A 27,012-nucleotide genomic window follows, 5' to 3' on the forward strand; every position below is an offset into this window, starting at 1 on the left:
TACCAATCAACTCAAGAACAGTTCCTTCCCTGCCATTGGGCTTTTGAATGGGGCTACCTTAGCTAAACCACCACCCTTAGAAAGCGTAAAGGAGGCAGCATGTGGCACAGTGGATAGCACTGCTGCCTCACAGCGCCAGGGACTTGGGTTCGATTCCCGTCTACACGTTCTCCCCGTGGCTGCGTGGATCTCCTTTGCGTGCTCCGGTTTCCTCCCACAGCCCAAAGACGTGCTGGTTAGGTGCATTGTTCATGCTAAATTCTCCCTCAGTGTACCCGAACGGTTGCCGGAGTGTGGCGGCGAGAGAATTTTCACAGTGACTTCATTACAGTGTGAATGCAAGCCTACCTGTCACCAATAAATAAACATATGTTAAGTTGATTTTTCTCTACATCCTAGCTATGACTTTAACACTACATTCTGCACCCTCTCCTTTCCTTCTCTATGAACGGTATGTTTTGTCTGCAGAGAGTGCAAGAAACAATACTTTGCACTGTACCCCCATACATGTGACAGTAACAAATCGAATCAAATTTGCTTTACCATTTCCTTTATTTCAATCAAATGGTGAATCAGCCTTCACCACAAAGGAATTGGAGTGTAAGAACAAAGAAGTCTTACCTCAGTTAAATAGAGTAAAAATATAAAATGCTGGATAAACACAGCATGTCTGGCAGCATCTGTGGAGGGTGAAATACAGTAACATTTCAAATCCATTGATCCTCCTACAGAACCGAAGAGTCGGGACGCGAAATATTAACTCTGTTTCTCTCTCCACAGACGCTGCCAGGCCTATTGAGTTTATCCAGCATTTTATTTTTTTTCAGAATTCCAGCATCCGCAGTATTTTGCTTTTATTGCAGTTACATAGTCCTGTGAGTACTGTGGACCATTTAGGTGGCCATAGGAATGCAAAAAAGCCCCCACAAAACATTGCCTCTATTCTCTCTCCACAGATGCTGTCAGAGCTACTGAGATTTTCCAGCTTTTTTTGCTTTTGTTTCAGATTTCCAGCATCTGCAGTCTTTTGTTTTTGACACCTGGAATGATTCTCTGAATGAGGGGATTTCCCAATGAGGAACAATTTAGTTGAATAGGCCCATATCCCTTTGAAGTTAGGAAAATGATCTTCATAGAATCCCTACAGTGCAGGGGGAGGCCATTTGGCCCATCAAGTCTGCACCGACCACAGAGCCACCCAGGCTATTCTCATAATCTCACATATTTAACCTGCTAATCCCCTGACACTAGAATCAAGTTAGCATGGACAATCAACCCTAACCCACCCACACATCTTTGGACTGTGGGAGGAAACCGGAGCACCCGGAGGAAACTCATACAGACATGGGGAAGAACATGCAAACTCCACACAGGCAGTGACCCGAGGCCAGAATTGAACCTGGGTCCCTGATGCTATGAGGCAGCAATGCTAACCACTGTGCCAGCATGCTGCCCACCTCACTGGAAGGTATGGTAGCGACATTTTCCTACCTATCTTTATGCCATCAGCAAGTATGTTGTGAAGAGGACTTACGGAGGCTGCAAAGGCACATGGGTAGGTTAAGTGAGCGGACAAAGATCTGGCAAATGGGGTATAATGTAGGAAAATGTGAAATTGTCGATGTGAAGTTGGCAAGTGGGCTCGGGTAGAAGAGTAGCCATGGAGAATGCACTAGGGAAAAGTTAACTGCCAAGCTATCCTTTAAATTCAGTAAGAAGTCTCACAACACCAGGTTAAAGTCCAACACTGGTAGCAAACGCCACTAGGCAGAACCACGAAAGCTACTGGCGTTTGCTACCAAATAAACCTGTTGGACTTTAACCTGGTGTTGTGAGACTTCATACTGTGTTTACCCCAGTCTAACACCAGTATCTCCACATCATGACTTTAAATTCAAACCAGACAGCTTGGCTCTGACATACTGCAATGAGGAATGAACCAAAAGCTGTCCCCCAAGCTTTTGTTTGGTTGAAAAGGTGCAGTATGTGGACATGCTCCTTCAGTGTGAATGTAAGTAGCTTGGCAGGAAGAAGAAAATAGAAGTATATTATCTAAACTGCAAGAGACTTCAGAGCTCTGAAATTCAGAGGGACCTGGGTGTCTTAGTCATAAAAGGTGCAGATACAGCAAGTAATTAGGAAAGCTAATAGAATGTTATTGTTTATTGAAATAGGGAACTGTATCTAATAGTAGGGAGGTTGTGCTTCATTTGTATAGGACATCTGGAGTACAGTGTAAGGCATTGGTCCCCTTATTTAAGGAAAGATGTACATACATTGGAAGCAATTCAGAGAAGGTTTACCTGATTAATACCAGGAGTGGACAAGTTGTCTAATGAAGAACAGTTGGGCAAACCAGGCTTTATTCACTGGAGTTTAGAGGCGTGAGAGGTGACTTGATTGCAACCTTTAAGATCCCGAGGGGTCTTGACAGCGTGGATGTGGAGAGGGTTTTTCCTCTGGTGGGAGAATCTAGAACTGGGGTAATTACTTGAAAAAAAGATGTTGCCCATTTAGAGCAGAAATGAGGAAATTTTTTTTCTCAGTGGATAGCGAGTCGTCGGAAGTCTCTTCCTCAAAAGGTGGCGGAGGCAGAGTTTTTGAATATTTTAAAGGCAGAGGTGAATAGATTATTGATTAACAGGAGGGTGAACAGTTAACAGTGGTTGGTGGGAGGTTACAACCAGATCAGCTATGGTCTTACTGAATGGCGGAACGGGCTCGATGAGCCGAATGGCCTTCTCCTACTCCTGATTTGAATGTTCGTTTGGGACCAGGGCTTGATTCCCGTCTTGGATCACCGTCTGTGTGGAGTCTGCATGGGTTTCTTCCAGGCGCTCTGGTTTCCTCCCACATTCCCAAAGTGCATTGGCCATGCTGAATTCTCACTCAGTGTACCTGAACAGGCGCCGGAGAGTGGCAACCAGGGGATTTTCACCGTAACTTCACTGCATCGCTAATGTAAGCCGACTTGTGACTCTATTAAATAAAATCATCTCAAATGGCTGAACAGGATAGATGCTGAGAAGATACTCTCCACGCTGAGGGGTCTAGAACTCAGACTGACAACCTCAAAAGTAATTGGCTAGCCATTTAGCACTCTCATGAGGAGAAATTTCAAAAGAGTTATGAATCTTTGAAATTCTCCAGTCTGGAGAACTGTGGATGGTCTCAGTGTATTCAGGACAAAGAGCAACAGATCTTTGGATACAAAGAGAATCAAAGGAAATAGGAGTAGTGTAGGAGTGTGGAGTTGAAGCAGAAGATCAGGTAGTACACTGAACGGCACGGAACAGACTTGAAGGACCAAATGGCCTTCTCCAGTTCCTAGTTCTTTTCATTAAACCCCAGTCAGTATTTCATTGCGTGTAACCACTTAAGGACCTCCTGAAATTGGGGAAAGCACTATGTCAATATCTTACTTTCACTGAGTGAGCCTGTCGTTTTATGTTAGGGTGGCATGCTGGCACAGTGGTTGGCAATGCTGGCACAGTGATTAGCACTGCTGCCTCACGGTGCCAGGGACCCCGTTTCAATTTCCGGCCTCAGTCATTGCCTGTGCAGAGTTTGCACATTCTCCCCATGTCTGCATGGGTTTCCTCCGGGTGCTCTGCTTTCCTCCCACAGTCCAAAGATATGCAGGTCAATACAGAGATATTGTCGATACATATTGTAGGCACAGGAGGTCATTAAGATTCATGGAATCCCTACAGTGCAGGAGGAAGCCATTTGACCCATTGAGCACGCACCGATACCAACCCCACCCAGGCATCATTCCTGTAACCCAACATATTTACCCCACTTATTTCCCTGACATCTGCTCCCTAACACTAAGGAGCAATTTAGTATGGCCAATCATTCTAACCTGCACATTTTTGGTCAGGTTGAGTGGCCATGCTAAATTGCCACTTAGTGTCAGGAGAACTAGCAGGGTGGGGCTATAGGGATAGGGGCTGGGTGGGATTGTGGTCGGTGCAGAGTTAGTGGGCCGAACGGTCTCCTTCTGCACTGTCAGGATTCTCTGTTACCTCCCACCCCTATTACCAAGAGGCGTGACCGCCATCCAATCCAAGGTGAGTGTGAATGGCAGGTTGCAAGCCGTCTCTCTCTAACGAAGGGTGGGGGGACTGCGAGAATGGAAGGAAATTGTTGGGGAGGGCAGCGAGTTGAATTATTGCTCCTTCCCTATTTGATGGAGGCGCAGTGGGCGAATTAGCAACACCCCTGAAAAATTCTCCAGCGCCTTTGAGTTTGCGTGCGAGGGACCCAAAAAAGCAGGAACTTCTTTTGAATCAGAAGTTCTTCATTTGCTAAAGTATTCGCTGTACAACTAACCAGCCCTCCTCACCCTCCCCCACCTTCCACCCCCGCACCCATCAAGCAGAGTGAAACTAATGCAAGGGAAATCTGCCCGGCCATTAATTTAAAAGCCAAGTAATCACATTTCAATGCGTTATAGGCTCCGCCAAGGTTTGCAAGGCCAGATTAAATTTTATTTAGGATATAAGTGGTGCTGGCCAGAGACTGAAAGATGTATGGGAGCACAGGGAGATTGTCGAGCAGTTTATTTGATTCTTTTTCATGGTCGCAGTAAATCTGCCGTATGACAATGATGAAAAGTATTTTTTGATATCCAAGCATCCCAACTTTGAGGAGGCGGATTGGTATGTTGCTTCCTGCTGTCTATCCGTGTCCTCTCCTCCAGCCCCCAGCGACAGTACACGTTGCCAAACTGTCAGTCAGAAAGGCAGCCATCACCATAACTACAACCAAAACATTTTGCGCTGGATAAAGGTCTAATTACTGCGGATGCTGGAATCTGAAATCAAAAGAGAAAATGCTGGAAAAATCTCACCAGGGCTGGCGGCATCTGTAAGGAGAGGAAAGAGCTGGTTTTTCAAGTCCGGATGATCTTTTGTCAAACTTTTTGCGAGTTATGACTCAAAAGTTTATGCACGACACAGAGGGTCACATTACTTTGTTGAGACACAGGAAGGTGGCATTCGACTGGCGGGAACCCGATTGTTAAAGCTAAATTTATTTATTTGTCACAATTAGGCTTACATTAACACTGCAGTGAAGTTACTGTGAAAATCCCACAGTCGCCACATTCTGGTGCCTGTTCAGGTACGCTGAGAGAGAATTTAGCGTGGCCAATGCACCTAACCAGCACGCCTTTCGGATTGTGGAGGGAGCACCCAGAGGAAACCCATGCAGACATGGGGAGAATGTGCAAACTCCACACAGACAGTGACCCAAGCCGGAAATCAAACCCGGGTCCCTGGCACTGTGAGGCAACAGCGCTAATCACTGGGCCACCGTGCCGCCCTATTACGCACACTAAAATCAGACAAAGTCAAAATGAAAGCACTGCCCTATGAGGGAAGCCGAACAAACTACAATGTAAACTTTGCCTGGAATCTAACATTAAAGCACAGCAACTGCCACCTCACCGCCCCCTCCCGCCCTCCCGCCCCTGCCCCCGCCCCAAATGGGATGTCCTTCCAGTAAAGGAAGTCCCAGAAACATCCTTCTAAAGTGAGAGTGTCCCCCACATTCATTGCTTTTGGGTTACTTACTTAACCTGTATTAAAGTAAGTAATCATATGCTGCTCCCATTAGCTGACAATTCAAGGCCCATGGCACACAGATTTAAGGTTTTGGGTAAGGGACGCGGGGAGGGTGGGGTGGAAGAGGAGGGATGGTGGCATGTGAGGAAAAACTATTATTTTAATGCAGTGGATGGTAATGACCAAAGATGTGCGTGCGGGTTAGGCAGATTGGCCATGCTAAATTGCCATTTAGTGTGAGGGAGATTAGCAGGATAAATATATGGGGCTACGGCGGTGGGGGGTGAGGCCTGGATGGGATTATTGTTATTGCAGGCTCAGTGGGCCAAATGGCCTCTTTCTTCACTATAAGGACTCTATGATTCTATGACTTGGAACCTGTTGCCTACGAGGATGGTGAAAGTGGCAGCGGTGAACGATTTTGAAAGGAAATTGGATGGACACTACGGAAATAAACTTGACAGGAAAGAAGAGCAGGAAAAAGCACTGACTGGACTGCTGCATAGTGAGCTGGCATTGTTTCAATGGGCTGAATGGCCTTCTTCTCTGCCAGAATAGGTTTGCATTCTTTGATACTTTTGTGTTCATCCTGTGCTGGGTTGCATGGGGAATCGTGACAGGTTCAATGCTTCTTGCGATTACTGTCTGTAGCATTATACCTGAATGGTTCTGTTGTAAAAATAACTACAGTAATCATTTTCACCCAAACAAATTCCACGCATTAACAATTGCCACAAAACTGCCCACAGTAGGGGTTCCCGATACTGGCATGGAGTGGAATGTTTCCCTATGTATAAGTGAATTGAACAAGGAGGAAATATTAGCAGAGATGGCTGATTGCAGGGATGCTCATGAATAGAGAACAACACAGTGCTATTTGTAACAGACACGGGGTCAGGCCACTTACCTGAGAGGGGCTGGCGGCTGGTGTTGGGAGAGGCATAAGGGGGTGCGGAGGGGGGGAACAAGAGGGCAAAATCGGGTAAAAATAATAAACACTGCTTTCAAAACAAAAACAAAAATCTGCAATATTGATACCCAAGTTTATTAGTGTCACAAGTAAAGCTTACATTAACACTGTAATGAAGTTACTGTGAAAATACCCCAGTTGCCACACTCTGGCACCTGTTTGGGTACACTGAAGAAGAATTTAGAATGACCAATGCACTTAAACAGCACCCCTTTCAGACTGTGGGAGGAAACCAGCACACCCGGAGGAAACCCACGCAGACATGGGGAGAACATGCAGACACTGAGCTGACAGTGAGCCAAGCCAGGAATTGAACCCAGGTTCCTGGCACTGTGAGTCAGCAGTGCTAACCGCTGTGCCACTGTGCTGCCCCTGAAGCCGTGCAGAGCCAAAGTGACCAGAGGTTTTGTCTGTCCATAGCTAAACTGAAGCATAAGTGCTTTGGGTTCACACAAAACAAACTCAGCTCTTCAGAGCAGTTTACCTCTGCAGTGTTATTTGAGTTGCAACAACATGTCTGATATGCTCCTTCCTCACCAAATTGTAAGTCATTTCTTTGCTGCTGTTGGAGTTTGGAACTCCAGTAGTATGGGGGCAAGTTGTGTTGCTTCGATTGCCATCATTTCTTACCGATAAACCAATATTTCCATGTAATATATATTCACTAGCCCACAGCGTTCAATCACTTCAACTAAGAAAACCCAGCATGGAATGCAGTTAATTATTCCTGCATAACCACACGAACTGGGACATCAAAACTGCTCCCAATTAAGGGATTACTTTCATGTATTATTGGAAATAGGTTTATGACGTGCAGCAGGCAGGATGAAAGGTTGCCTGCATGGTTAACATGTGGCATCTGTAGGGACACAATTAGCATCAAGTGCGAGATGGACCAGGACTAAGTGACCTGGGAGTGATTGATGCAGGGAATAGAGGTGGGGGGATGGAGCTTTTTCCTTGCGACTAACAAATGGTGCAAGTGGCCTGTGAGTGATTGATGGCAACAGAACAGGAGAACTTTAGCCTGCACATAACCTTGCGATAGCTGATCTGGGAGTCATTAATGGAATGGGACACACAGGGTTTTGCTCTGCATCTGACTCGTGGGGAAAGTAATGTGTGGCTGACTGATGAGCTACAGTCTGAATGTGTGACTGCTTAGGTGACTTGGTGCCAATTGGCATAGTTGCATAAACGGTGGCTACACTGCTCACCTCCATTCTGGGCAGTCACTGTCTGAGCCCCTACACTCTGGAATTTCCTCCCTAAACCTTCCTTCCTACTATCTCTCTCTCTCCTGCCCCTGTTTTGCTGAATCACAGAATCCCTATAGTGCAGAAGGAAGCCATTTGACCCATTGAGCCTGCATTGATAACAATACCTTTCAGGCCTATCCCCCTAACCCTACATATTTATCCTGCTAGTCAAAGAATCATAGAGGTTTACAGCATGGAAAAAGGCCTTTCGGCCCATTTGCCCATGCCACCCAGTTTTTACCACTAAGTTACTCCCAGTTACCCGCATTTGGCCCATATCCTTCAAACCCATCTTATCCATGCAACAGTCTAAATGCTTTTCAAAAGACAAAATTGTGCCCACCTCAACTACTGCCTCTGGCAGCTCATTCCAGACACACCACCCTGATTGAAATAATTGCCCCTCTGGACCCTATTGTACCTCTCCCCTCTCATCTTAAACCTATGCCCTCTAGTTCGAGACTTTTTGGGAAAAGATGTAGACTATCTACCTTATCTATATCCCTCATTATTTTATAGACCTCTACAAGAACGCCCCTAAGCCTCCTATGCTCCAGGGTAAAGGAGTTCCAGTCTATTCACCCTCTCCTTAGAACTTAAACCATCAAGCCCCAGGAGCATCCTGATAAATATTTTCTGCACTTTTTCTAGTTTAATAATATGCTTGCTATAATAGGATGACTAGAACTGTACACAGTATCCCAAGTGCAGCCTTCCAATGTCTTGTACAACTTCAATAAGATGTCCCAACTCCTGTGTTCAATGTTCTGACCAATGAAACCAAACATGCCGAATGCCTTCTTCACCACCTTGTCCGCCTGTGTCTCCACTGTGCAGGGGTATCAAGTGTTTAGGAAGGATAGACGGGAGGAAAAAGGGGGTGGGGTAGCTCTGCTGATTAAGGATAATATCAGGGCGGTAGTAAGGGAAGATATAGGCTCCAAAGAGTAGAATGTGGAATCATTGTGGGTGGAGATAAGGAACAGTAAGGGGAGGAAGACACTGGTGGGTGTGGTCTATAGGCCCCCAAATAATTACTTAGAGGTGAGGCAGGCTATAAACAAGCAAATAAATGATGCGTGCAGAAATGGAGCGGCGATAATTATAGGGGATTTCAATCTGCGTATTGATTGGTTGACCCAAGTCGGACGCGGTGGGCTTGAGGAAGAGTTCTTGGAATGCTGTCGTGATAGTTTCCTTGAACAGTGTGTGACGGAACCAACGAGGGAGCGAGCTATCTTAGATCTGGTGTTGTGTAACGAGGCAGGAAGAATTAGGGATCTTGTTGTGAGGGATCCTCTTGGGACGAGAGATCATTGTATGGTTGAGTTTTTGATGCAGATTGAGGATGAGAAAGTAGGGTCCCGAACATGTGTCCTCTGTTTGAACAGAGGGGAGTACGATAGGATGAGAGAGGAATTGGCAAATGTAGATTGGGGGTGCAGATTGGTTGGTAGGACTGCTGAGGAACAGTAGAGGATCTTTAAGGAGATCTTTTTCGGTGCTCAGCAGAAATATATTCCGATGGTAAAGAAGGAATGTAGGAGAAGGGATAACCAGCCATGGTTATCGAAGGAAATAAAGGAGAGTAGTAAATTAAAAGCTGATGCTTTTAGAGTGGCTAAAAGTAGTGGGCGAATAGAAGATTGGGAGAGGTTTAAAAATCAACAAAGAATGACTAAGAAGTTGATAAAGAAAGGAAGGATAGACTATGAAGCTAAACTAGCACTAAATATAAAAAAGGAGAGTAAGAGTTTTTACAAATATATAAAGAAGAGGAGGCTGGCTAGAGTGAATGTTGGACCCTTAGAGGATGAGGGGGGGGATTTAGTGGCGGGAGATGAGGAAATGGCAGAGGCCTTAAATAAGTTTTTTGCTTTGGTCTTCACGGAGGAGGACGTGAATAGTTTGCCGGATATTAAAGATAGAAGGATGGCAGGAGTTGAGGGCCTGAATGCGATTACTGTCACTAGAGAGGTAGTGCTTGATAGACTAACAGGACTGATGGTGGACAAGTCCCCAGGACCGGATGGAATGTATCCCAGGGTTCTGAAGGAAATGGCAGAGGTGATAGTAGATGCCTTAGTGATTATCTACCAAACTTCGTTGGATTCCAGGGAAGTGCCAAAAGATGGGAAAACTGCTAATGTTACGCCGCTGTTTAAAAAAGGTAGCAGGCAAAAGGCAGGGAATTATAGGCCAGTTAGTTTAACGTCTGTAGTTGGAAAAAATGCTTGAATCCGTCATCAAAGAAGAAATAGCGAGGCACCTAGAAAAGAATAGTTTGATAGAGCAGACGCAGCACGGATTCGTTAAGGGGGAGTTGTGTTTGACAAATTTATTGGATTTCTGTGAGGATGTGACTAGTGCGGTAGACAGAGGGGAACCTGTGGATGTGGTGCTTCTCAATTTTCAAAAGGTGTTTGATAAGGTGCCGCACAAAAGGTTGCTTCAGAAGGTTAGGGGGCATGGAGTTGGGGGTAAGGTATTAGCGTGGATAGAGGATTGGTTGTCTAATAGGAGGCAGAGAGTTGGTATCAATGGGTGCTATTCCGATTGGCGGTTGGTGACTAGTGGAGTGCCACAGGGATCAGTGCTGGGGCCTCAGCTATTTACCATTTATATAGATGATCTGGAGGAGGGGGCTGAGTGTAGGGTGACGAAATTTGCTGATGACACAAAGATGAGTGGAAAAGCAAATTGTGCGGAGGGTGTGGAAAGTCTGCAGAGGGATCTGGATAGGCTGAGCGAGTGGGCGAGGACCTGGCAGACGGAGTACAATGTTAGCAAGTGTGAGGTTATCCACATTGGCAGAAATAATAGTAGGAGAGATTACTATTTAAAGGGCGAAAAGCTGCAGCATGCTACGGTGCAGAGGGACCTGGGGGTCCTTGTGCATGAGTCGCAAAAACCTAGTCTGCAGGTGATCAAGAAGGCAAATGGAATGCTGGCCTTTATAGTGAGGGGGATAGAATATAAAAGCAGGGAGGTCTTGCTGCAACTGTACAGGGCACTGGTGAGGCCGCAGCTGGAGTACTGTGCGCAGTTTTGGTCACCGCACTTGCGCAAGGATATTTTGGCCTTGGAGGGAGTGCAGAGGAGGTTCACTAGGCTGATACCGGAGATGAGGGGGGTTGGACTATGAAGAGAGACTAAATAGACTGGGTCTGTACTCGTTGGAGTTTAGAAGGATGAGGGGGATCTTATAGAGACGTATAAGATAATGAAAGGGATGGATAGGATAGAGGTAGAGAGATTCTTCCCACTCAGAAAGCACAACAGGACTAGAGGGCACAGCCTCAAGATAAAGGGGGTGCAGTTTAGAACGGAGTTGAGGAGGAACTTCTTCACTCAAAGGGTGGTGAATCTCTGGAATTCTCTGCCCGTTGAAGTGGTGGAGGCTACCTCGCTAAATATATTTAAGTCACGGGTAGATAGATTTCTGATCGATAAGGGAATTAAGGGTTATGGGGAGAAAGCGGGAAAGTGGAACTGATCCACTTCAGATCAGCCATGATCTTACTGAATGGCAGGGCAGGCTCGAAGGGCTAGATGGCTTACTCCTGCTCCTATTTCTTATGTTCTTATGTTCACTTTCAAGGAGCTATGAACTTGTATTCCTAGATTTCTTTGTTCTATAACTCTCTCCAGTGTCCTACCATTAACTGAGTAGGTCCAATTCGAAGCAGCAATTGAACATGGCCAATCAACCTAACCCACACATCTTCAGACTGTGGGAGGAAACCCACACAGACCTAGGAAAACTCCACACTGACAGTGACCCGAGGCCAGAATCGAACCTGAGCCACTGCAACTGTAAGTCGGTTGTGCTAACCCCAGTGCAACCACTTAACTCTCAAAGCTTACCTCTATGAGTTGTGATGAAGGATCACATATCAGAAACTTTAACTCTGTACAAAATGCCGCCACACCTGCAGAGTATTTTCACAGACTCCTTCAGTGCAGAAGGAGGCCATTCAGCCCAATGAGCCTGCATCAACCACAATCCCACATAGGCCCTATCTTCATAACCTCATGCATTTACCCTAGCCAGTCCCCCTGACACTAAGGGACAATTTAGCATGGCCAATCCACCTAACCTGCACAACTCTGGACTTTGGGAAGAAACCGGAGCACCCAGAGGAAACCCACGCAGACACAGGGAGAATGTGCAAACTCCATACAGACAAGTCGGGAATGGAACCGGGGTCCCTGGCACTGTGAAGCAGCAGTGCTAACCACTGTGCCACCATGCTGCCATTGGAAACTTACCACTTTGAACAAGCTTTTAATCGCCTTTGCAATATATCCTCATGGGGTTCAGTGATGAATATTGCTTAGTGGCATTCTGTGAAATGCTTTGAGGTGCCTTGCCGTATCAAAAGTGTTACAAAAACCCAAGTTGTTACTGCTTCTACCCTGTGCAATAACTGCGGAGGAGTTGGAAGCACTGTCGTGGAGGGAATTTTACCATCTGTTTAATCGATGGCAGAAATGACTTGGGAGTGGACAATTAAGCGAGCAGCATGCTGCTTCTAGCCAAGCTGTATTGGACCTGGGAGTGATTAATTCTGCACTGCAACAAGAGCTTAAAACCATCCAGCTGACCCTCGCTTGTGTTGAGGAGGGAGGAAGCAATGCAGCATGGTGCAGAAGGGAGTTTTATGTCCACATGCTTACCTTCTTTCCATGAATAATATTCAAATTTCATGAATGTAAAATTAAATCGCTTCTAACTATTGGTATAATCTTCCTCTGAAGTCAACACAAGAGAAATATTCTGAACAAACATTTTAAAACTCGAACCACACAACAGCCTAATTAGCACTCTCAATGACTCTTGCAGTACTCAAGAAAGACCTAAAGGGAATACAGCGCGTTACTTTATCCATCTGATTAGTTTCTTTATCCAATTAATTTACCAGATTTTTACTAAATTAATTTTTTTAAAGAATACAATGTATAAGCATAACACATTACATAATGACAGGAGGGATATGATACATGCCCCATTAGTGGTACTGACCATAACTCACAAGCAAGGTATGAGGGATCCTCTAGCTACTCTGCATCTAAATCATGCTGTACCTGATCTGGGAGTGCTCAGACCTGACAAAAAATAGGAAGCTGCTCCATTCCCAATTGAGGGATTGCTTTCATGTTTTTAGTGGAAATAGGTTTACGATGTGCAGTGGGCAGGATGAAAGGTTGCCTGCACATTTAACATGTGCTATCTGCAGGGACACAATTAGTATCAAGCGCAAGGTTGAACAAGGGGGATTGAACGTGGAAAGCGAACAAAACCACTGTTCGGCTGAGAAACAAAGAGACTTTCCGAAAGGAAAGGAAAGGAAAGAGGTATTTCTTAAAATGTTTTCAGCCTGTGCAGGGGCCAAGTCTGTGACAACTGGCGTGAATCATTTCTTCTGTGCAAGTCCAGGGATGCAATAAATTCTGGCTCTGCCCGTTGGGGGATTGGTAAAAATGTGCTGGTGGACAGACACTGTAGTCATGAGTGCGCCAATTGACGGTAAATTTGGTTTGGCAGGAAGCAGGGGTGATGGGATCCAACTCAAGCCAAGGGCTCAAGAACTTCACATGGACTTAAAATCCTTACAGAGCTCAATCTCTGGCCGGTTTGAATCTACTGCATAAAAGGAGGCTACTTGACCCATCGTGCTTGTGCTGGCACCAGTTATCCAATTAGTTCCAGACCCCTGCTTTTTTGAAAAGCCCCTGTTAATGTATTCAATTTGATTTTGAATCACAATTGAATCTGCTTCCAGGCAGCGCATTACAGATTTTAACAACTCACTGCCTGAAAATAATTCTCGGAAATGGTCAAGAGCTTCAAGTTCCTAGGTGTCCAGATCACCAACAACCTGTCCTAGTCCCTCCTTGCCAATGCTATGGTTAAGAAAGCCAGCTAATGCCTCTATTTTCTCAGGAGGCTAAGGAAATTTGGCATGTCTGCTATGACTCTCACCAATCTTTACAGATGGGCCACGCAAAGCATTCTTTCTGGTTATATCACAACTTGCTATAGCTCATGCTCTGACCAAAACCACAAGAAACTACAATGGGTCATGAATGTAGCCCAATCCATCACTCAAATCAGCCTCCCAACATTGACTCTGTCTACACTTCCTGCTGCCTTGGAAAAGCAGCCAGCATAATCAAATGCCCATGCACCCCAAACATACTCTCTCTCAACTTATTCTGTCAGGAAAAAGACACAAAAGTCTGAGATCACGTCCCAACTGATTCAAGAACAGCTTCTTCCCTGCTGCCATCAAACTTTTGAATGGACCAACCTTATATTAAGCTGATTTTTCTCTACATCCTAGCTATGACTGTAACACTCTATTCTGCACCCTCTCCTTTCCTTCTCCCTTATGTACTCTACAAAGAGTATGTTTTGTCTGTGTAGTGCACAAGGAGCAATACTTTTCAATGTAACCCAATACAGGCGACAATAATAAATCAAATCAAAATCCTTATCTCTACTCACCATGTTTCTCTAAATCATTGCTTCTACCTTGGAATAACCTTCCATCACTGTCCAATGTCCTGCCCCCATGGAAACCAATCCAAGATTTCATTTTGTTAAAAATAAAAGAGGTAAACAAGGATGCAACTTTATAGCCAGGTACAAGCCACAAATGCGCTACATCTGAAAATGGAAAAGACTAGCTAGACCAACAAGTCAGCAGCACCATAGTTGAGAACTGGAGAATCATGACCACGCATTTTCTACAGTCTCGCAGTCATGCAATCCCCTGGGAAAGACTAAAAGACACATGCAGAGAAGGCCAAAAAGAAGCAACAAAGCAGGCAGGTCTCCAGTTCTGTGGCGTGTGAATGTTTACAGAATATACTCCAATCTGGTCAAGTGACAACCTCCCTGCCACCAAAGAAAAATGCAACAAATTTTCCAAATGGCCAGACGTTTCTCTGATTTTCCAATCTGGTGTCAAAAGGAAAACTTCTTAAACAAAAAAGTTGGAAACTACTTAAGGGTAGATAGCTTTAAATGGGCTAAACTTGAGATGGGAGTGGGAGGTGCATACCGTGCACTTAATATCCTTGTGTAAAGGCTCTGATATCAGCCTGAAGGGTTGTCCTCACGTCCAAAACCACCTCTTGCACCAGAGGTCACCGTATATGGCTCATGAGGTATATGTCAATCTATGACTAGAGACTGTTTCAATGAAGGCAGGGGAATTAAGGGTTATGGGGAGAAAGCGGGTATGTGGAACTGATCCACTTCAGATCAGCCATGATCTTATTGAATGGCGGGGCAGGCTTGAAGGACTAGATGGCCTAATCCTGCTCCTATTTCTTATGTTCTTATGTAACACTTTCCTTCGAGCAGGTGAGATCACTTCCAGGCTCCCAAGATGGGAGAGAAAGTTCGGACTAAAATGTTAGCACTACTTAGTTACTACAAATTTGATAATTTTAAAATTACTGTCCCTTTTTTCAGTCTTTGCCCTTCTTTATCAATACTGCCATTGAGAATCAGCAGCTGCCCAGTGTGACGATACTGCGCCTTTGAGAAATGTGTCATAATCGTGTTTCCATACAGGCTTTGGTATTTTATTGGCACCGTGATGTCCGTAACTGGTGACCTCTAATTCTTACTGAAGCAATATAATGGACATGCCAAAATCAAAGAGCTAAATCTAGGGTTTAGGCTGACTTTGTAAAATACATTGCAGTTTCTGGCCTGGCTCATAACACCAGGCAACTGTTAGGTCTCCTACTAAGTCGGAACCCTCTCCTCCAGAAAGTTGTAGATGTTCGGGGATCAATTCAAAATTTGAAACCTGACATTGATAGATTTATGTTGGGTAAGTGTTGTAAGAGTAATGGAAAAAAACTGAGTCAGCTGGAGTACAAGTAGAATTCAACCTTGATCTAACCGAATGGCACTGAGGGGCTGAATGGTCTCCGCCTGTTACTAGGTTAGTACCTCCAGCTTCTGGAAGATTATGAGATTTTCTGAGATGGGGTGTGGCTGTTTGAACACAACAATTTCACTCCACTGGTTGGTTAATCCTTGACTGCCCTGGCCATTAGGGGGAATTGCATTGCAGGAGAAATCCTTGGGTGATTTTAGATCCTGCCACTTGTTGAAATGAAAGCTATGACTCAGTGGGCAGCACTTGCACCTCAAGAGCCAGAGAGCTTCAGGTTTATGACCCACTTGAGACATTGGAGCACATAGTGTTAGCTGACACATCAGTACTGAGAGAGTGTTGTAGTGTTGGAGGTGCTATATTGTTGATGACTTGCTAATTCCCTTCCCCATCTTCCCTCTCATGTAGGCGTAAACAATCCCACTGCTGTCCTGGTCAAAATTTATCCCTCAAACATTACTGCAATACAGCTTATCCGGTCTTTATTTCACTGTTGTTTATGGGATCTTGCTGTGCACAAATTGGTTTCGCATTTCCTACATTACAACAGTGACGACACTTCAAAAGTACTTTATTGCCTGTAAGATTCTTTGGGATGCCCTGAGACTATATGGCCTGCCATCTACTACCTTACACAATTTGTACATTTCCCGCTGCCTTGGAAAAGCAGCCAGCGTAATTAATGATCCCTCGCACCCCAGACATCCTCTCTTCCACCTTCTTCTGTTGGGAAAAAGATGCAAAAGTCTGAAGACACGTACCAACCCACTCAAGAACAGCTTCTTCCCTGCTCCCATCAGACTTTTGAATGGGCCTATCTCGCATTAAGTTGATCTTTCTCTACACCCTAGCTATGACTGTAACACTACATTCTGCACTCTCTTCTTTCCTTCTCTATGAACGGTATGCTTTGTCTGTATAGTGTGCAAGAAATAATACTTTTCACTGTACATTAATACATGTGACAATAATAAATCAAACCAAATCAACCCTAGCTACAACTGTAACATTATATTCTGCATCCTCTCCTTTCCTTCTCTATGAACAGCATGCTTTTTCTGAATAGCGTGCAACAAACAATACTTTTCACTGTATCCCAATATATGTGACAATAATAAATCAAATCAAATCCAAATCCACGCCCAAGTCTCAAATTCCCAGCATCACTCTTGAGCTTTAATAAAAAGGATTCCATTTTACTGTAATTACTTAAAGAACAGGCTAAAAGCTATAAAAGTCATCTCAAGATGGCTGTAATTAGCATAAGCACCAGCAGTTACTGCCTCGACCTGACACAACCATTTAGCGGTGTGACCAGATAGATTATGCCCTCATTAAGGTCGGCATGTATCGACTGTTAATGCGCGAGGAAAGATTGGTCTCACGAACCCTGTTCTGACTTAATTCCTTCTTTTCCCCTTTAAATTACCTCATTCAGGGAGAAAAACTCAAGGAAAGGGTTTCAGCATCTTCTTACAATACTGGCGGCAACAGTGGGTCTTTAGCTTTCTAGTGCTGGTAATTCTTTAGCTTCTGAGTCATGTGTTTAAGCCCTACCACAGAATTTAGACTGAGACTCCAGTCAGTAAAGAGACATGCATTTCTATTGCACCCTTCATGGCCTCAGGACAGCTTGAAGCATTTTACTCTCAACAAAGTCCTTTTGAAGTGTAGTCACTGTTGCAGTCATAGAATCCCTACAGTGCAAAAGGAAGCCATTCGGCCCATCAAGCCTGCACTGACAGGCCTCATCCCTGTAACCCCATGTATTTACCCTCTTAGTCCCCTTGACACCAAGGGGCAATTTAGCATGGCCAATCCCCCAACCCACACATCTTTGGACTGTGGGAGGAAACTGGAGCATCCGGAGGAAACCCGTGCAGACACGGGGGGAATGTGCAAACTCCAAACAGTCACCCAAGGAAGGAACTGAACCTGAGTCCCTGGCACTTGTGTGGCAGCAGTGCTAACCACTGTGCCACCGTGTCCCCCAATGTCAGAAACATGGCAGGCGTCAAGGTCCCACAAATGTCAATGAGTACGTGACCATACAGCCTGTTCGGCCACTTTGGTTGCCGGATATTTTTCATGATGAAGAGGGGAACTCTCCTGTTCCTTTTTGAAATAATGTCACATGATGTCTTTACGTCCACCTGTGAGGACAGACAGCACCTAGGCTTAATGTTTCTGAAAGGCAGTACCTCTGACAATGCAGCACTCCCTCAGTGCAACAATGAAGCATTAACCTAAATATTTTTGCACGATTCATGGAATCATACAGTGCAGAAGAGGCTCTTGAGCCCATCAAGTCTGCACCAACGCGTTAGAAACATCTGAACTCCCACCTAATCCCATCTGCCAGCATTTAGCCACAGCCCCTGAATGTTATGACGTGCCAAGTGCTCATCCAGGTACTTTATAAAGGATGTGAGGCAACCTGCCTCCCCCACCCTCCCAGACTGTCACCACCCTCTGGGTTAAAATGTTTTGCCTCACATCCCCCCTAAACTTCCTGCCCCTCACTTTGAACCTATGTCCCCTTGTGACTAACTCTTCAACTAAGAGAATGAACCTATGTCCCCTTGTAACTAACTCTTCAACTAAGAGAAACAGCTGCTCCCTATCCACTCTGTCCATGTCCCTCATAATCCTGTACACCACAATCACATTGACCCTAGTCTTCTCTGCTCCAACGAAAACAATCCAAGCCTATCCAACCTCTCTTCATAACTTAAATGCTCCATCCCAGGCAACATCCTGGTGAATCTCCTCTGCACACCCTCCAATGCAATCACATCCTTCCGATAATGTGGCAACTATACACAGTATCCTAGCTGTGGCCTCGCCAAAGTTCTATACAACTCCAACATGCCTTCCCTGCTTTTGTAATCTATGCCTCGATTGATAAAGGCAAGGGACCCATATGCCTTTTTCACCACCCTACTAACATGCCTTCTGCTTTCAGAGATCTGTGAACAAACATGCCAAGGTCCCTTTGTCCCACAGAATTCCTAGTATCCTACCATTCATTGAGTACTTTCTTACCAAATTACTCCAGCCAAAGCGTATCACTTCACACTTCTCAGGTTTAAATTCCATCTGCCCATTTAACCATTCCATCTATATCTTCTTGCAGCCCAAGACACTCCACCTCACTGTTAACCATCTATCTAACCTTTATGTCATTTGCAAACTTACTAATCCTACCCCCAACATAGTCATCAATGTAATTTTCATAAATGACAAATAATAGGGGACCCAACACAAATCCTTGTGGTACATCACTGGACACTGCCTTCCAGCCACTAAAGCAGCCTTCTATCATCACTCTCTGTCTCCTACAACTGAGCCAATTTTGAATCCACATTATCAAATTACCCTGGATCCCCATGTGCATTTACCTCTTTACAAGTCAAAGACTTTGTGGAAATCCTCATAAACTACATCGACTGCACTACCCTCATCAGCACATCTGGTCACCTCCTCAGAAAATTCAATCAAATTTGTTTGTCATGACCTCCCTCTGACAAAGCCATGTTGACTATCCTGATCAAGCTTTGCTTCTCCAAATGGAGACAGATGCTCTCCTTCAGAAGTTTCTCCAATCGTTTCCCTACCACTGATGTAAGACTCACTGGTCTGCAGTTCCCTGCTTTAGTTCTACAACCCTTCTTAAATACAGGAGCTACATTATCTGTTCTCCAATCATCTGGCACCTCCCCCGTGACCAGAGAGGAACTGAAAATTTGGGTCAGAGCCCCTGTAATCCTCCCTTGCCTCCCATAGCAGTTTAGGGCACAATTCATCTGGACCTGGAAATCTATCCAATTTAAGGCTGCCAACATCGCCAATACATTGTTCTTCCCTGTGTCAATTTGCTCAAAAACCTCACAGTTCCTCTCCCTAAATTCCATACCATTATCCTCATTCTCTTGGGTGAAGATGGATGTGAACTCTACGATGTCTGCTGACTCCACCCGCAGATTGCCCTCTTGTCCCTAATGGGCCCTATTCTTTCCCTAGTTATCTTCTTTCCATCTATATACTTACAGAAAGTCTTTGGAATTTCCCTATTCTTATCAGCCAGAGTTTTCTCAAATCTGATCTTTGCATTCCTAATTGCTTTCTTAAGCTCCACCCTGCAGTTCATATCCCTGACTAATGCCACCACTGATTTGCTCCCCTTGTACTTTTTAAACGCCTTTGCTCCTTGTTGTATCCTGAATATCTCAGGTCATCCATGGTTGTCTGGGCTTGTTATTCCTACCTATCTGCCTAAAGGGAACAGGCTGGGCTTGCACCCTCCCTGTTCCTTTTGTAAATGTCTCCCACTGTTCTTCTGTAGATTTTCCCATTAGTAGCTATTCCCAGTCTGCCTTGGCCAGATCCTGTCTTATTTTACTAAAATCTGCTCTCCCTCAATCCAAAACCTTTTATTGCATCTTATCTATTTCCTTGTCCAGAACAAGCTTAAATTGTACCATGTTGTGATCGCTGTCAGAACAATTTTGTAAAAAACTAAGTTTCCAGCTAAAAAGTTTTCCCTTTCCTGAAATGCTTCTTCCAGTCTATCTGTGAGATTGCAAAATTTGTTTGATTCCCAGTACGCAGACACCATGGGTGCTCGTAGGGGAGGGGGTGATGGCCTAGTGGTATTATTGCTAGACTATTAATCCAGAAACTCAGCTCATGTTCTGGGGACCCAGGTTTGAATCCCACCAAACTTGAATTCAATTTTTTAAAAATCTAGAATTAAGAATCTACTGAGGTCAGTGAAAGCACTGTCGATTGTTAGGAAAACCTATCTCGTTCACTCGATGAAAGCAAATTATTGTGGATGTTGGAATCCGAAACCAAAAAAGAAAATGCTGGAAAATCTCAGCAGGTCTGGCAGCATCTGTAAGGAGAAAAAAAGAGGTCACCTGGACTCAAAACGTCAGCTCTTTCCTCTGAGATTTTCCAGCATTTTTTATTTTGCCATCTGGCTCACTAGTCCTTTAGGGAAGGAAATCTGCCGTCCTTACCTGGTCTGGCCTATGTGTGACTCCAGAGCCACAGCAACATGGTGGACTCCCAACTGCCCTCTGAAATGGCGGAGCAAGGCACTCAGTCCAAGGGCAACTAGGGATGGGCAATAAATGCTGGCAGTTATCACTGCTTAGTAACTGCCGTTCAATCGCTGAGCTGCAGAACCCAATACACCAACATCCAAATAACCCATTCCAGTCTTTGAGGCCAGTTTTATAAAACAAATTAAAGGAATTTCGACAGAACAGATAGGGAGAAATTGTTTCTGCTGCCGCTGGGGTCAGTAACCCGAGGAGACAAATTTAAGATAAGTGGCAAAAGAAAAAGCTGGGGGAGGCTAGACAAAATTGTGTACTGGGAGTTGTGATGATCTGGAATGTGCTGCCTAAAAGCATGCTGGAAGCAGATTCAGTAATAACTTTCAAAAGGGAATTAGATATATCCTTTTTTTTTCAATTTATAGAGTCATGTGGCAAAAAGCAGTGGCATGGTGGCACAGTGGTTAGCACTGCTGCTTCACAGCGCCAGGGAACTGGGTCTGAATCCTGGCTTGGGTCTCCGTCTGCATGGAGTTTGCACATTCTCCCTGTGTCTGTCTGGGTTTCTTCCAGGTGCTCCGGTTTCCTCCCACAGTCCAAAGGTGTGTGGATTGGCCATGCTAAACTGCCCCCTAATGTCAGGGGGACTAGCTAGGGTAAATGCACGGGGTTATGGGAATAGGGCCTGGGTGGGATTGCAGTTGGTGTAGACCCGATGAGCCGAATGGCCTCCTTCTGCACTGCAGGATTCTATGAATTGATAGCTCCACTGGAGAAGTAGCAGACGTACAATGGGCTGAAAAACCCTCCTGATGTGCTGAATGGCTCTATCAACATCAAATCAAACCTGCAGGACAACCAATACTTGCTCCCTATTAAAGTGAAAGTTGCAGGCCTAGTAGAGAAGATTTGCAAGGGTGCTGCCAGGACTGGAAAATTTTAGCTGTGAGGAAAGGTTGGAGAGGCAAGGATTGATTTCCTTGCAACAGAGGAGACTGAAGGATGACTTAATTTAGGTGTATAAAATTATGACGGATAGAGCAACCAAGAATTACCCCTATTTACCTTAGCAGAAGGGTCACAAACGAGGGTGGGAGATATAGATTGCCATAGTTGTAGAAGGATTGGAGGGGAGATCATAGAATCCCTACAGTGAAAAAGGGGATCATTCAGTCCATCGAGTCTGCACAGATTTTCCGACAGAGCATCTTACCCCAGGGCCCCACCCACGGATTTACCCCACCAATCTACACATTTTGGGACACTGAGGGACAATTTAGCATGGCCAATCCGCACATCTTTGGAAAGTGGGAGGAAACCGGAGCACCCGGAGGAAACCCACACAGACACAGGGAGAATGTGCAAATTCCACACAGATAGCCACCCAAGGCTGAAATTGAACCTGGGTCCATGGCACAGTGAGGCAGCAGTGTTAACCACCATGCCTTAATGAGGAAACAGTTTTCTGCCCAGAGTTTCGGAGTGGGGGAGGGTGGGGAGGGATCTAAATTCTGTGCCTGAAAGGCTCTTACGAGGTAGAAATTCCTATCACATTTGGATAGTTTGAAGAGCCATGAATGCCCACAGTGCAGAAGGAGGCCACTCGGCCCATTGAGCCTGCACCAACAACAATCCCACCCCAGGCCCTATCCCCGTAACCCCACATATTTACTCTGCTAATCTCCCATCCTTCTAACACTAAGGAGCAATTCAGCATAGCCAATCAACCTAACCTATCTAGGGAGGGCTATAAATGCTGGCCCAACCAATGATGCGCATGTCCCACAAATGAGTGAAATGAATCATAGAACATGTGCCATTATTTCCAACATTCTGAAATTTGGTGAAGCTTTGGCTGGTGCTGTATAGAAGGCGCTCAAAGCACTAACAGTCTCTAGTCAACAAAGTGGAAGAGTAAGTTATCACTCTCAGTTCAACCGAAGAGCTGCAGAATTCAATCCTCCAACATCCAAATAACCCATTCCAGTCTTTGAGGCCATTTTAAAAAAACAAATTAAAGAATATGAAGAGTTTTGATAGAACAGATAGGGAGAAATTGCTTTTGCTGCCAGCAGGGTCAGTAACCCAAGGACACAAATTTAAGATAAGTGGCAAAAAAAAAAGAAACTGGAGGAGGTGAGGCAAAATTGTGCAGTGTTATGATGATCTGGAACGTGCTGCCTAGAAGAATGCTAGAGCGAGTGCAGAAAAGTGAGGTGACACTGAGGAACTCTTTCGACGACCAGTACAAGACAAGGTGGACAGAATGGCCTTCTTGTGTGTCATAAATTTTGTAAGGCTCCATGAATTGATTTGATAGGTGGAAGCTTAAAGAGGATTGGAAACATTTTGCCCGATCACCAAAAGACAAGTAGAACATAGAACATGTTCGGCCCTCGATGTTGCGCCAACCAGTGGAACCAATCTAATGACCCTCTAACCTAAACTATTCCAATATTATCCATATGCCTATCCAATGACCATTTGAACACCCTTAAAGATGGCGAGTTCAGAACTGCTGCAGGCAGGGTATTCCACGCCCTTACTACCCTCTGAGTAAAGAACCTACCTCTGACATCCGTCCTAGATTTATCACCCCTCAATTTAAAGTTATGTCCCCTCGTGTTAGCCATTACCATCTGAAAGGCTCTCACTGTCCACCCTATCTAATCCTCTGATCATCTTGTACGCCTCAATTAGGTCACCTCCTAACCTTCTTCTCTCTAACGAAAACAACCTCAAGTTCCTCAGCCTTTCCTCATAAGGGCTTTCCACCATACCAAGCAACATCCTCGTAAACCTTCTCTGCACCCTTTCTAATGCTTCCACATCCTTTTTATAATGTGCCGACCAGAACTGTACGCAATACTCAAAGTGCAGCCGCAGCAGAGTTTTGTACAGCTGCAACATGATCTCACAGCTCTGAAATTCAATCCCTCTACCTATAAAAGCTAACACACCCGACGCTTCTTAACAACCTTATCAACCTGGGTGCCAACTTTCAGGGATCTATGCACATGTACAAGGAGATCTCTCTGCTCATCGACAATACCAAGAGTCCTTCCATTAGCCCAATACTCTGTAATCCTGTTACTCCTTCCAAAGTGAATCACCTCACACTTTTCTGCATTAAACTCCATTTGCCACCTCTCAGCCCAGCTCTGCAGTTTATCTATGTCCCTCTGCAAACTGTAACGTCCATCCTCACTGTCTACAACTCCTCTGACTTTCGTGTCATCCGCAAATTTACTAACCCATCCTTCTACACCCTCACCTAGGTCATTTATAAAAATGACAAACAGCAGTGGCCCCAAAACAGATCCCTGCGGCACACCGCTAGTAACTGAACTCCAGGTTAAACATTTCCCATCAACCACCACCCGCTATCAGCTAGCCAATTCCTGATCCAAACCGCTAAATCACCCTCAATTCCATGCATCCATATTTATATATATAGGGATTTATATAAAGGGAAAAGAGCAGCATAATATTGTTAGCTTTGTTCTCTACACCAGAGCTCTTCCTCATCCATTCATTTGGCTGGATGCCACAGGAGAGGATTTATAAAGGTGAGCACTGTAGATAAAACAAAGAACAAAGAAAATTACAGCGCAGGAACAGGCCCTTTGGCCCTCTAAGCCTGTACTGGCCATGCTGCCTGTCTGAACTGAAATCCCCTACCCTTCTGGGGGACCATATCCCTCTATTCCCATCCTATTCACGTATTCATGATGCCAAAACATTGAATGCATTCAAGAGGTGGCTGGATATAGCACTGGGGGTGAATGGGATCAAAGGTTATGGGGAAAAAGCAGGATTAGGTTATTGAGTTGGATGATCAGCCACGATCGTGATGAATGGCGGAGCAGGCTCGAAGGGCCAAGTGGCTTCCTCCTGCTCATATCTTCTATATTTCTATGTATTTATCAAGATGCTTCATAAAAGTTACGAGGAGGACAAGGATAAGCTTTGGGGAAAGCAGTGGGCAATTTCTGTCGCTCCTAGATCTTCAGTGAAGAGAGCACTTGAAGAGAGCCATTTTGTCTCTCCCATTCCTCCTGCAGTGTAATTGCTTTGACATTTCAAACAGGACCGAACATTCCACACAAAGGTGGAGCCAGCAGAATTTGGAGAGGTAGTAATTCCTGAAAAATGCTGGTGCGTTTTGTTGGCTGTGGGGTGGTGGGGTGTGTGGGACGTTAGCAAGTCAGCGAACAAAATGAACCATTTATGGAAATAGCAGGCCGAAGTTCAAACTATTTCAGTCTGAGAAAGTCTTTAGCTAAAGGCTGAACTACTTAGAAAATTAATTCATAAAACAGACAAGACCGCAGGTAGTGCCATGAGAAAATTGTTCCTTGGGCAGTGGATTCCAAGTTATTATTACTTCAGTGTGCTGCCTGACTCACAGCTCACTCACAATGAAACTGGTTGGAAGAGTCACTTCAGTAAGATTTATAACTTCTGCAATTTCTTTTTGTGTTCGTCAAGTGTGGCAACTTTAACATTAGCGAAATGTCCAAAAGATGCTGTACAGAGAGTAATCAGACAAAAATTTGACTGCCAGAACATGTAAGGAGATTAAGTCATAGGATCCCTGCAGTGCATAAAAGGAAGCCATTCAGCCCATCGAGTCTGCATTGACAATAACCCCACCTGGGCCCTATCATCATAACCCCATGGATTTATCTTGCTAATACCCCTAACACTGGGCAGCACAGTGGCACAGTGTTACCACTGCTGCCTCACAGCACCACGGACCCAGGTTCAATCCCAGCCTCAGGTCACTGCGGAGTTTGCACATTCTCCTTGCGCCTGCGTGGGTTTCTCCAGGTGCTCCAGTTTCCTCCCACAGTCCGAAAGACATGCAGGTCAGGTTGATTAGCCATGCTAAATTGACTCTAGTGTCAGGGGATTAACAGGGTAAAATATGTAGGGTTATGGTCTTAGGGCCTGGGTGGGATTGTGGTCGGTGCAGACTCAATGGGCCAAATGGCTTCCTTCTACACTACAAGAATTGAAAGATTTATAATTCTAATGGGCAATTTAGCAACACCAATCCACACATTTTTTGGAGTGTGGGGAGAAACCAGAGCACCCGGAGGAAACCCACGCAGACATGGGGAGAACGTGCAGTCTCCGCACAATCACCCAAGGCTGGAATTGAACTCGGGTCCCTGGCGCTGTGAGGTAGCAGTGCTAACCGCTGTGCCACTGGGCTGCCCCACAAAAGCTAGGTTTTCAGGGGTGTCATGTAAGACGCGAGAGGGAGAGAGAGGTGGAAAGGGAAGACGTTTAGGGAAGAATTTCAGAGCCTGATGCCCAGTCTGTGGCCAGCAATGGAGATGTGAAGGAAAAGAGAGATACGCTGGAGGCTAGGAATGGAGAAGTTCAGAGATGTTGGAAGGCTGGAGGAAGTGGGAGAGATAGGGGAGAGTGAGTCAGTGAAACCAAGAAATTTCCATTTGCGGAATAGAAACCTAGGTTTTAACTTGACCTGCCCAGAAGGGAGGGCCAGACGTCCGTCTTGCACCCTTTTAATGATTCAAAATGGAGAGTAAAATCAGGCTGGGTGTAAAACAGGGGCCTGATCTGAATTAGCACCATTCCCACTGGGTGAGGTAGCTGATAATTGGAGCTATGACATCACTCTGACAATAAAAATAAAGATCAAACTGTATCAGTTAGATATTTCTTGGAAACTTCGATTTGCAACTCAGGTGAAATTGTGAATAGAAGTAGGAAAGAGTGTGATTTATTCCCACCTGATGTGAGGTGAGGTGATCCTGCCAACAGTTTCATGAGTCAACTACTTTGGGCAGATGAGAGTGAAAACGTATTGGTGAGAGTGAGGTAGTGAGAAGGTGGGACAGAGAGTGTGGGACAGAGAGAGAGAGAGATGGACAGAGAGAGACAGTGACAGAGGCAGGAAAGGGGAGAGAGAGAGAGAAAGAGAGAGGGGGGGCAGAGAAAGAGAGGGAGAGAGGGCACACAGGAAAGACAGAGAGGGAGATAAAAAAAGAGAAAGAGAGACGAGGGAGGGAAGGGGCAGAGAGAGAGGGAAAGAGAGAGAGAGAGAGGAGAGAGAAAGACAATTGAGGGAGCCAGAAAGAGGATGGGAGAAGTGGGGTGTGATGAGAAAATGTAAAAAAAGGAAGAGATCTAGGGTGAACAATATCAAGCGAGGCAGATATCTCAAGAGAAACTGTACAAGATAACACACAC

At 45.1% G+C, this 27,012-nt stretch overlaps 1 protein-coding gene across 1 annotated transcript in view; it reads right to left on the reverse strand.

The window, feature by feature from the left end:
• The window catches only part of LOC145349922 (partitioning defective 3 homolog B-like), a 1,010,807-nt gene that overhangs the window by 343,383 nt on the left and 640,412 nt on the right, over nt 1-27,012 (reverse strand). The gene's annotated exons all lie outside the window — the stretch shown is intronic.

The sequence above is a fragment of the Carcharhinus amblyrhynchos genome, chromosome 11 (assembly GCF_965287045.1).
Source record: "Carcharhinus amblyrhynchos chromosome 11, sCarAmb.v2.hapA, whole genome shotgun sequence".
Lineage (NCBI taxonomy): Eukaryota > Metazoa > Chordata > Chondrichthyes > Carcharhiniformes > Carcharhinidae > Carcharhinus > Carcharhinus amblyrhynchos.